The following is a 12,220-nucleotide window of genomic DNA, read 5'->3' on the forward strand; positions in this document are numbered from 1 at the left end:
ACCAGCGAGAAGGTGTTGCCACGGATGCAGTAATGTAGGAGAGGCCATTGCAGTGACCATCTGCCAGGCATAGCCAGACAGTGACCACGCAGCGTTCACTACACCGGGAAAGGAGAGGCGATGTATTGCGCATGCACTTTCCCTTGGGAGGCAGGACACCCTGAGGGAGCCCACTCCCCCAATGTCAAATGTCCTAATGTTGAATTAAAATGCTGTTAGCCAACATATACAGCTCACTTCAAACACTATTGACCAGTGTTCCATATTCTAAATACATTTTCCTTTGCTCATAGAAAATAAATAGAAAAAGTAAATACTTATATAAGTAAACAAACTATCAAACAAAAATTAAACAGGATAAGTAACATCCCAATGTGATGCTGCAGGCTCTAGGATGGTTTAGACTCCAGTTGGGTGGATGCCTTTCTGTTCTCTCTGGATAGCAAGCAATGGTAATTAGTGTTGATTTCTTTGATTTGGAAGGTATCATGCAGTGCAAAGAAGTGACTCCTCAGCAGTATGTATGTAGCTGTCTACATGTAGTCAGTGCCATTTTTTTTTGTTATATAAAAGCCTTACTAGAGGGGCTTCTGCCACCATGGATAGTTTATTCAGTGCAATGTATATATACAACACTTCACATATCCATTACATTCCTACATAGAAATTATGTCTTAGCAGGGTTATGCTTTTGAGCTGAGCAAGGGTTTAGAAGTTCAGTAATACTGTCTGCAGATTCCACTTTCTGAGTAGAGATTTGGGCAGATGGACCAGCTAGAACCTTTGGGCCTGTTCTTAATATCAAATGATGCTTTTGATTGGACATTGGATATCAGTGATGCATATTATGCTGCTAGCTCTTGTATCTGCTAATATCCTTTGGTGACCATGTGCTGCTAGGAGTTATTGGCTAGAAGTCATGTGGTCAGCCTCTGGGATTCACAAATTAACACTTAAAAATACTAGACTCTCTGTGGAATATTTTGTGTAGTGAATAACTTCGGTAATCACTGCACTGAATAGATGGTGGTGACTAGGTTTCTAAAGGTTCAGGTATTACACCTCCCCCCACTGCTTGAATTTTTGTGGGGAAATATAAATTCTTCCACATCCCAAATGTCTTTATTATTTGAGGCCAAACCACTATAGCCAACTGTTTAATTCTGTCCATTTTTTCCTCTGTACATACCAATTAGTGATGGCTAACAATTTTCAGAGAGCAGCCATGTTGGTTTGCAGTAGAACACTAGATTTGAGCCCAGTAGGACCTTTGAGACCAACAAGGTTTTCAGGATATGAGCTTTTGAGAGTTCATTCCCTGAAAATGTTGTTGGTCCCTAAGGTGCTGGTGGGGTAATATTGTCTGTCATCAATTTCTTTCTCATGATTTCCCTGTAATGTCAGTGTGGCAATCTGCCATTGGCATTTTCATCTTGCTGGACTTTCATATTTCTGTGTTCCAGCATGGTACTAGTTGAAGGTGATGCCTTTCACTTTTGTTTCTGCATGCTCTGCAGTTGAACTGCTGCAGCATAGTGAGCCATTACAAATGCAGGTGCCTATTCTGTGGGATTTTAGGATTTGTTACAGCTGGCTGCTCAAATTATTGATTGAGCCTTCCACACCCCAGGAGAATAAAGGAGGAATGAATATGGAAGGTGTTATTTTAGAGACAGTGGGTGCAGTGGTTAGTGTCAGAGAACGCTGTGGATACCCAGGTTCTAATTCCTGTTCACTCATGAAATTCACTGGATGACCTTGGACTAGTTGCTTGCTTGAAGCATAATCTACATTATATGGTTATTATGAGGATAAAATGGGAACAGAGAATCTTGCCCTGAGCTCGTTGGAGGAGGAATGGAATAAAAAATATGATAGGTGTTAATATTTTGAAAATTTGGTTATCAGTCTGTCAGCTCATTCTGTTTCAGTAGTTATGTTTGCACAGATCTGGGAGACTTTGCTTTGTCACTGGATTCATACAAGACAGGTCACATTCACACAGTCAGAACTCTAGTTCTTTATGTGATTTGGGCATTGGAGGATGCCCCCCCCCTTTACAATATAAAGGATATTAGCAGATGCAAGAGCTATCTTTTCATTGTTGGTAATCCTATTTAAGAAAACCTATCAGTGAGGAGACAAATCACATAGTTGTTTTAGACAATGCATGAAGATTAAATATCTAACAACTTCCTTATAGTTTTCATGGAATTGTCAATAATTCCAGTAATAAAAAAGTCCTATTGACAAATAAATAATGTTGTTGCCTTCAGACTTATTGTTATTTACATCTTCCTGTCATTTAGGATTCTATAAGAATTGCTGTTTTTTTAATTTTCATTATAAGAAGAGTAAAACTGTCTTGTACATTAATAACTGATCTTTTTGCTTCTGGAAAGTGAATGTTCTTTCTGATCCAGTGTGAATTTGTAATATAAACCTATAAGCCACAGCACTATCACTGTTTTAAGATAGCGGCAGCTTGATACAGTTATATTTTACTGTAAGTATATTTCTTTAATGGGAAGGGATAGTGATCTTGAACTGAGTATTGAAAATGTAGTGCTGTCTCAGATTTTGGACAATAGTATAGGGTAGAATCTATGGAGTGGTGCTATGAGATAAATCATGTATTGCATCAAATAGTGCATGGATGAAGCACATTCTACACTAAATTTGAAATACTGTTTTCATTTTAGAATTGCTGTGGCTGTTTAATCTGATATAAAAGGTGTAACATAAATATTTGATAAATGGGATTTTGGTTTTTTTTCTCTGTTAATTGTGTGAGGAAGAATAATTGAATCTTGATGTCTCAGCTTCTGAGCTAAGTTTGTGCTCTTTGTTCTGACTTCATAAGAGCATCTCCCTTCATGTGAACTTTCTATCCTCCTTTACAGTGTGAAGAGGAGAACCTCAGTGCATGAGCAGGAAGTTTTATGCTCCATTAAGTAGGCACTGGTTTTGCTTTAATTACTAAGGCTGCTGAGTATTAGTTGAAAGATCATTTTGAGATCATAAGCGGTGTAAATTTGTTGTGGAATGCTCTTTGGGATTCTTTTTTCATATATAATAGTGTTAAGAGTTCCCTTAGTCTCTGTGTGGGTTGTTTGAAGAAGGGGTTGGCTCTAATAACATAAAATCTAACTGAGAAGTTAAATATGTAGAATTTTTTTCTTCAATTTATTACTGTCATAGACCAGCAGAATAAAACATATAATGGCAGAGTGGTTATAAGAATATATGCATATACAACCTTCTGTTAAATTATATCAAAATGGTATTTGTCACTCAATCAGTATTGCACCTTTTGTAGACTCTGGCAGCTGCATAGATCTAGCAACTCTTCAGGGCCTGCAATTGGAAGGGAGGTATACCATTCTTCTGATCTTCTTGAGACTTTTTGGAGGATAGGTGTAATGAATACATACCTAAGATCATTAAGGAACTGTCAGTGCAGCAGCATATGGCCAGCGATTTCAGTTTCCCCAGTAGCACAAGGGCATAAACACCCATGAAGCAGTACACCACAGTATTTCCTTTTTAATAAAGTGGATGGAAGAATACTGAGACAGGCCAAAGTGAAAGGTGTCCTGTGTTTGGGAATCCATAAATTAAGTAAAATGTTTGATAACACCAATTTCTTCTTCTTGAAATGGTGGTATTTTGCTAAACGTAATGTTGTTGATGTTTGATTTCACAAATCCTTTACTTCATTTGGATTTAGCTTTGAAATAACTAACCCAAGACTTTTAAGATAATGAGAGGAAAAAAGTTGATTCCTTTGAAATGTGGAGTTGGAGGAGAGTATTACAGATACCATGGATCTCCAAAAGAACATATTAGTGGGTTCTAGATCAAATCAAGCCTGAACACTTTTTAGAATCTAAAATGACTAAACTGAGACTATTGTACTTTGGTCACGTTATGAGAAGAGTCACTGGGAAATACAGTATTGCTTGGTAAAGGTGAAAGCAGCAGGAAAAGAAGATCCAACATGAGATGGATTGACTCAGTCAAGGACGTCATGGACCTCAGTTTGAAAGGGTGTTAACAAGAGGATGTTTTGGAGGACATTAATTCATAAGGTTGCCACAAGTCAGAAGCAACTTGATAGCACTTACACATGATAAGCTGCCATGACTATATCCAACGGACTATAATTTCTCTGAACGGGACCTCTTCTTATTGTGACTGAAAGGTTTTTGTTAATGTTAAAGGTACATAATGTACAGGAAAGAAGAAAAGCTTTGATCAGTAATTGATCATGTTTATCCATACATGAGCTTCCAGAGGAATTAAGCCATTTTCTAGATGCAGAATATCTGGAACACAGTGGACAGAATTTTTCTCTTCTTGTATGTCAGGGGTGGCCAACAGTAGCTCTTCAGATGTTTTTTTGCCTACAGCTCCCATCAGCCCCAGCCATCATGGCCAATGGCTGGGGCTGATGGGAGTTGTAGGCAAAAAAAACATCTGGAGAGCTACCATTGGCCACCCCTGTTGTATGTGAAATCCCCCTATCTTTGGAGGTTTCATTTGCTTTTGAAATATAAGTAAAAATTGTAATTGTTAGGTTGGATCCAGAGAACCCTATGTAGAACTTTTCTTGGATAATTTATATTTCTCCCTCTAAGGAGTTCAGCATGGGCCACGTGATTCTCCCCTTCTTCAGTTCATCCTTGCTACAGCCTTATGAGGAATTCTAGACCGAGAGACAGTAGCTACCCAAGGTTATTTCATAAAAGAGTGGAAATTCAAACCTGGGCCTCCCTAATCCTTGTCTAACACTCTTAACTACTAAAGAACACTGCCTCTCAGTAGAATATATCTTTCCTTCATTCGCTGTTTTCTGTAGTACTCCTGGCCAAAAAAGCTTCTCATGAGGACAGGGATGTTAGCATATGAAATGCTCAGTAAGGCATGAGGCAAGGGAAACATTCTGATCTGACAGCTACTGTCATAATAGATGACATCAGTATTCTAGGAAGGCTCTGCCAAGTAAGAACTGGTTCTAACCAGGTGGATGATGCAATAAGGTGATGAGTGGAAGCTCATTGGCACAGTGACTAATGGTGTTTGTATATAAGTAAGGCTATGCTGTACATAACTACCCCTACTACTCTATATGAATGTCTGGCGGAGCACTTTGATGGAGAGTCTGTATATATGTAAAAAAACCTGTATATAGTTAAGTACACAGAGTTGTTGGACTGTGTCTTACTATAGCAACTCACCTACGTGGACTGTTAATGACTTACGTGGACTTGTGGTGGTAAGACTAGGCAGTCACAAATCTGCTCGCTCAAACAATGACAAGGGAAACTCTTGAGAAATACCATGGGATGCAGCATGAGTGACTACAGCCTAAATGGGAAATCCATGGAAATTGCAGAGCTTCCTTACTAAAGCAGAATGCCTTCTGTATGAGCAAGGGTAACTTTAGAATCACTTTAGAATTCAGATGCACACTTAAACCCTGGTTAGCAATGAAAAACTGGGCAACTAGAGTGAATTCCTTGAACCACTGGCTGCAGTCCAGAAAAATTATAAATGCCTGTGCCTCTGCAATCAATGAATCAGAAGTACACTTAATGTTTTCTACATTTAGTCCATTGATTATATAAGGTATCCAGCTTATTTTTCAGTGTTCTTGTACCATGTTGTTAACACCAGGTGCAAAGTAGAACTTAATATTGTTGCATTTGATGCACTTCAGTGCAGTGTGTATACATGATACTGCATGATGTTGTTTTTGGCCTCATCCCTTGTAACTTCATATGCCACATTGTCAGTGAAATCTGTTCTCTCTTTTGATGTTTAGGTGTTCCAAAGATGGGCACTGGATGGATTATTTCCATCTCTGTAGTAACTTTTTCCCTTTTACTATTTGCTACATACAACCTATGTGAAATCTGGATTATGTGCTGATTCTTAGCCTGCCATATTTAGGGATGGGCATGAACTGGGGGAATGGAGGCTCGTGAAAAACCATGAAACCCCCTCCCCCTCCAACTTTTCAGTTTCTCCAAATGGTTCATGGTTCATTGGTTTGTGAGTTGGGGGGGTAGCTTCCAGGGGGGCAGCATTTAAAAATCTTTCCTTCACTCACTGAGGTGTGCTACTGTGGTGGCATGACTCAGGGACTAAAAGGAAGATATTTAAAGAAACCTACTAACTGAATGAACTGCTGCGAAAAAATGATGGTTTGTGGGAGGTTTGCAAACAATGTGATTGCCTGAATTGCAGTTTGCAAACTGACAAGCCAGCCCAGTTCATCCCAAACTTTGGTTCATAAGTCAATTTGTGCCCATCCCTAGTCATATATTCTAGGGCTTACATGGTGTTATTACTTCTGAAATGGTCAAGATTTACTTATGCAATGGTCAAGATTTTGTGCGATCCTTTAGCATACTGTTGTTGGGTCTCTTGCTGTTTTATTCTAGCTTTCTGTATTATCTCTAATGCAGGGTTAACAAGAACAGTGTACTATTTCTCTCTCCTATTCCAATCCAGATTTCTTAAAATATTTAAAATATTTCTTCTAATCACTGTCTTTGTCTTCTTCTTCTTTTTTTTTTAAAGAACTGGCTGTTAGAGAAAATAAACTGCACATCTTGTTTCATAGGGAATTAGCAAAATTCCTTCTCTCTTGGTGGTTACGTATTACCACTTTGTATGTACACTGGTTTATTCTTGAAAGGTACCAGGATATCATAGTGGAATACTTCTTTGTATCAAAGTCAGTTGAATGTGTTGCATGTTTATGATAATGTTTTGTATTAATATTAGGGTTTTTCTTAGTGCAGTGACTTTGAAAATTTGAGCGATGTTTGGCACTAGGAGGGAAGGTGGTAAAGTTCGATGATGGAATCGCATCCTGAGGCAAGGAGTGACTTTTCCCTCACACTGGTATCTGGGTAAATCAAATGCCACTTGGCAGAAAAAATCCACTGATCCATATTGGATTTGTTGTAATTGTTGTGCCCTTGTTTCCTCATTATCACAGTCTGATCTGGAAAGAAGGGAGTTCAGCAAGAATGGTTTCTCCTTGAGTGTCCCTGTAACGGGCTTTAAAAAAGATTCTGGTAGCCTTCTCTTTTCCACTACCTGTGTGGGATTACTGTCCAGATCCTCACTTGCAACAGCAGCCCAGTGCACATTGTTAGGAGTTCTCTCTTCATGTTCACATATGCGATCCATGATTGGTTCTAGGCTGAAAAACTACAGATAGTGTTATAAGTTTAGAAAAGGTACTCCGAATTCAAAGAGTTGGAGAAAAATTTGAATGGTCAAAGCTCTTTGCTTTTAGAGCTATCCCACCAACTTTGTAAGATGCTGATCCTGAGTGGCCAGAAAGGTGGGAGATATATTGTTGTAAATAAAATAAGGGCCAATATTTTATCACTGTGTAGTAATAATGCACATAGAGCAGAAGGCTGAAGTTGCAATACTGACTTGCCAAATTTCACTCAATGAGTTCTTGGCTGTGCTGAGTTTCAATTCAAGGGCTCAGGCTTATTGTGCTTAAGGATAATTTAGCCCCACCTTTCCAGGTGTCTTGGTAGTCTGTTATGTTGTGCCTTGTGATGGTCTTGAATGTAATGTTATAAAAAGGCTTCCTTCAAGACAGCAGTCTGTTGAGATGCTACAGTGATGCTGAGGAGTACAGAAAAATGGCCAGAGGCCTTCCACTATGTGTTCTTTTTGTTTTCTGTAGAAGAGAGCCCAATTAAAAATTAATGACCACTTGAAGTTCTGTAGAATGAAGCCAATGGGAGCAAAGCATACATCTAGTTCTATATAGGTACTCTTGGTTACATGAAGCATTTATATAATGCTTCTGAGAGTTCGGAGTGCTTGTTCTTGCAGTCTTAGAAGGGTCAGTGGTGATTGCGGCATTGCACGTGGAAGGTTAGAGAGCATGGCATCAGTTCATGGCAGAAGTAGTGTTTGAACTAGGGTCTTGCTGTCTTAGAGCTCAGTCTTGGCTACTGTGCTTATTCTCCTGTGCCACAGCCAGCTGCTTTTGTTTGCATGGTTGTTGTGTGTTCTGACTGTTTTATCTCTTCAGCTGCTCTCCAAAGTATGCTGAGAAATGTGCCTAGTATATATGAATCAAGTAGGGACAGGCCAATAAATGCAGGGAAGCAAGTGTTCACACCCAGTCCCTTTTTGTGATCAAAACACAGGCTCAATCCCTGTCTGTGGAGATTAGTCCATGTTGGTTTTTCAACACTGTGGATAAACTTTTCTGGGAAAGGAAAGAAGGGAAGATCTATGCTTCTAAGTTCCTAACACTATTTGATGGCCATATACAACCTTAGAAACAGTTTCCTTTTAAAGAAATTGGTAAAGAGTATCTTATTAACCTCTCATGCCTGTTGCCTACATGCCAGGGAATTGTGTAAAAAGTTACTTATACTTAAAGTAGGGCTGAATAATAAATAAGCTTAAGTAAAGCAGTAGAACAGTTTGAGTCCAATTGTACCTTTAAGATCAACAAAGTTTAATTCTGGGTCTTAAAGGTGCCACTGGACTAAAACTTCGTTCTGCTTTAGACCAACATGGCTACTCACCTGAATCTAAAGTAAAGCAGACATTGCATACTCAAAGGTGCAGTTTAAAGAAAAGCTCTGAGCGGTGGTAGCAGGAAAGGCTGTTAAAGTACAAAAACTAGACCAGGTTTCACCATTTTTGTAAACAGGCAGTTGCAGAGTGAGTTGCTGCTGGCCTTCATCACAATTCCTACATGTTTTTGTTTCCTCAATTTATTTCAGTATTTCTGTTCTGATTTTCTCCCAATTGGGGACCCCAAACATCTAACAAAATACAAAATGTGACTATATAACTTATTAAAAATATAATTTAAACAAATAGAAAACAAACTATGATGCATCACATTCTTGGCTAGTCCTGGATCTCCTGGCCTGGCTCACTTAGGATCTCATACTTCCTCTGACTTGTACCTCTACCCGCATCTAGACTAAACACTTGCAAATCAGCAAGAACAGAAACTCAGCCCAGATTGCTTTCAGCTGTCATAAAAATGATCCCCACTCACTTCCCCTGTCTGTGTCCTTTATTGTTGTGAGCTGTGTGTTGTTAGCATCAGGATGGCAAGGAAGCAGGAGAAGGAGGAGAACAGAATGTAACTTCTGAAGATGATGTGTGTCTTTGGAAAGGGTTGAGGTTGAGGTGTGGAAGATGATGGCCTTGGATGAACAGTGATATTTCTGCCTGGCTCCCACAGAATCTTGTCTATTCTTAGAATGCCTGTTTCTGGTTAATTTGGGAGGAGGGGGAACTTAGGTAAATTCAGGAAATGTTTGCAGTCAAATTGCTGGCGGGAAACATGCTATGTTTCCATTATCCCCTTCTCACATGTGAAAAACAAACTAAAGCCTCTTATTTTTTAGCAACTAAAGGGGGGAAGGGAGGCTAATGTATGTTTCATTGGATAGTATACTGCTGGTTTTGCAATGGCAAACCACCCATGAAAAGTCTACCATGAAAACATCGTGATGCGACGTCATCACAGAGTTTGAAACGACTGGTGTTTGCACAGGGGACTACCTGGAATCATAGAATCATAGAGCTGGAAGGAACCTCTAGGGTCATCTAGTCCTAACCCCCTGCACAATGCAGGAAACTCACAAGCACCTCCTCCCTAAATTCACAGGATCTTCATTGTTGTCAGATGGCCATCTAGCCTCTGTTTAAAAACCTCCAAGGAAGGAGAGCCCACCACCACCTGAGGAAGCCCGTTCCACTGAGGAGTCGCTCTAATGGTCAGGAAGTTCTTCCTCATGTTGAGCCAGAAACTCTTGATTTAATTTCAACCCATTGGTTCTGGTCCCACCTTCTGGGGCCACAGAAAATAATTCCACACCATCCTCTATATGACAGCCCTTCAAGTACTCGAAGAAGGTGATCATATCTCCTCTCAGCAGCCTCCTATCCAGGCTAAACATCCAGCTCCTTCAATCTTTCCTCATAGGACTTGGTCTCCAGACCCCTCACCATCTTCGTTGCCCTCCTCTGCACCCGTTCCAGCTTGTCTATATCCTTCTTAAAATGTGGTGCCCAAAACTGAACACAATACTCCAGGTGAGGTCTGACCAGAGCAGAGTAAAGCGATACCATCACTTCATGTGATCTGGACAATATACTTCTGTTGATACAGCCTGTCATCCTGTATACTGTTTCTGTCTTTTTCTGTGCTTGCACCCCCTCCCAATTTAGTATCATCTGCAAATTTAATAAGCATTCCCTCTATTCCTTCATCCAAATCTTTGATAAAGATGTTGAACAAAACAGGTTCCAGGACGGATCCTTGAGGCACTCCACTTGTCACTCCTCTCCAAGAGGATGAGGAACCATTCACAAGCACTCTTTGGGTGTGATCCATCAGCCAGTTACAGATCCACCTAATGGTAACAGGATCCAAACCACATTTTACCAACTTGTCAACAAGGATAGTATGTGGAACCTTCTCAAAAGCCTTACTGAAATCCAGATAAACGATGTCTACAGCATTCCCTTGATCCAGCAAGGTAGTCACTTTCTCAAAAAAAGAGATCAGGTTAGTCTGACATGATTTGTTCTTGAGAAACCTATGTTGGTTCTTAGTTATCACATCCATTCTTTCTAAATGTTCCAGGACTGACTATTTGATGATTTGTTCTAAAACTTTTCCATGTATAGACGTCAAGCTGATGAGTCAGTAGTTACCCGGATCGTCTTTTTCCCCCTTCTTGAAGATGGGGACAACATTCGCCCGCTTCCAATCTTCCGGCACCTCTCCTGTTCTCAAAGAATTCTCAAAAATAATAGCCAGAGGCTCAGAAATTACATCCACATGCTCTTTTAGAACCCTTGGATGCAGTTCATCTGGTCCTGAGGACTTAGTCTCATTTAAAGAAACTAGGTGTTTATGTACTACCCCTATGCTGATCCTAGGTTGGAACTTCATACCCTCCTTATATGTTCTGTTTTTGCCATGTTGAGCACCGTTTTCCTCAGAAGAGAAGACTGAAGAAAAGTAGGAATTGAGCAGTTCCGCCCTCTCTTAATTACCCGTTAAAATTTCACTTTCTTGCCTTCACAGTGGGCCCACCATGTCCTTGCTCTTTGTCTTACTCTGAACATAAGAAAAGAACCCTTTACCTTTTAAAACTTTACATTAGATGGAGAAAACCTTGCAAATAATTCTAGGTTCTCTAAGGGAAAAAGAAACATATATGTGAGGAATGAAAGGCTTCTCCTCTGCCTGAGTTGATTGAAAATTTTGGTAGGATGTTTAAGCATTTGAAATTGCCATTGTATGTGATTGAAAAACTGGAAATGAAATTTTTTAGCCATTGCTTTCCTAATGCTGTAGCTTACATTGGGGGAATCCAGAATTCTTTTGAAAAAATTTCCAGATATATTATCTGATATTAATACTCTAAGCAATACAATCTCTGAAAAGGGGAGGGGACATTTGTCTTTTAAATCGTGCACGCTGAAGATTTAACTGTAGAAGCATTTAGAGTTGACACATTGGTTTAGATTACCTATGCTGCTTCAGAGTAGTTCTCCAGGGTCTGAGACTGAAAACTTATTCCTGTTCTTAGCTGCCTGAGGTCCTTTAAATGGAGATGTCTGGGCTCTTGAACATAAAAAAGCATTTACTTTGCTATTCAGCCCCTCCTTCCCTTAAATGTATCTTATATGCAGCTTTTCCGCTTTCTCAGCAAGCAGCTTGTCTTGGATTCTGCTTGTAATTGGTCTATATCAGGGGTCCCCAACCCTCAGGCCGCGGACCACTACCAGACCATGGCTTGTTGGCAACCAGGCCACAGACTCCTCCCCTGCGCAGCCTCGCCACCCCTCCTGCAGTTTTGCCAGCACCCTCCTTTTTTTATTTTAAGGCCAGGACAAACCCTGCCGATCGGCAGCAAAAACCTTTGTAGCGGTAGCAGACGACCCGCTGAAGAAGTGCTGCCGCCCTTGCCTCCTCTCCACTTTTTTCCTGGGTGTGTGTGGGGGGGGGGAGGAGACAAGGGCGCCGCCGCGTCTTCATCCTACTGTAAGCTCTAGGATGATTGGCTTCACCAGTGGGGCATGGCCTAGTATGCAGAGGAGCTCCTGCTAGAAAAGGAGCCCTGGTTTTAGGATAATACAATTGTGCATTTTATTTTGGTGTGGTCGTTATGTGTGCAGACTCTTATAT

At 40.2% G+C, this 12,220-nt stretch overlaps 1 protein-coding gene across 5 annotated transcripts in view; it reads left to right on the forward strand.

Moving 5' to 3' along the window:
* STXBP6 (syntaxin binding protein 6) overlaps positions 1-12,220 on the forward strand; it is a 222,748-nt gene that overhangs the window by 10,955 nt on the left and 199,573 nt on the right. The gene's annotated exons all lie outside the window — the stretch shown is intronic.

The sequence above is a fragment of the Heteronotia binoei genome, chromosome 21 (assembly GCF_032191835.1).
Source record: "Heteronotia binoei isolate CCM8104 ecotype False Entrance Well chromosome 21, APGP_CSIRO_Hbin_v1, whole genome shotgun sequence".
Lineage (NCBI taxonomy): Eukaryota > Metazoa > Chordata > Lepidosauria > Squamata > Gekkonidae > Heteronotia > Heteronotia binoei.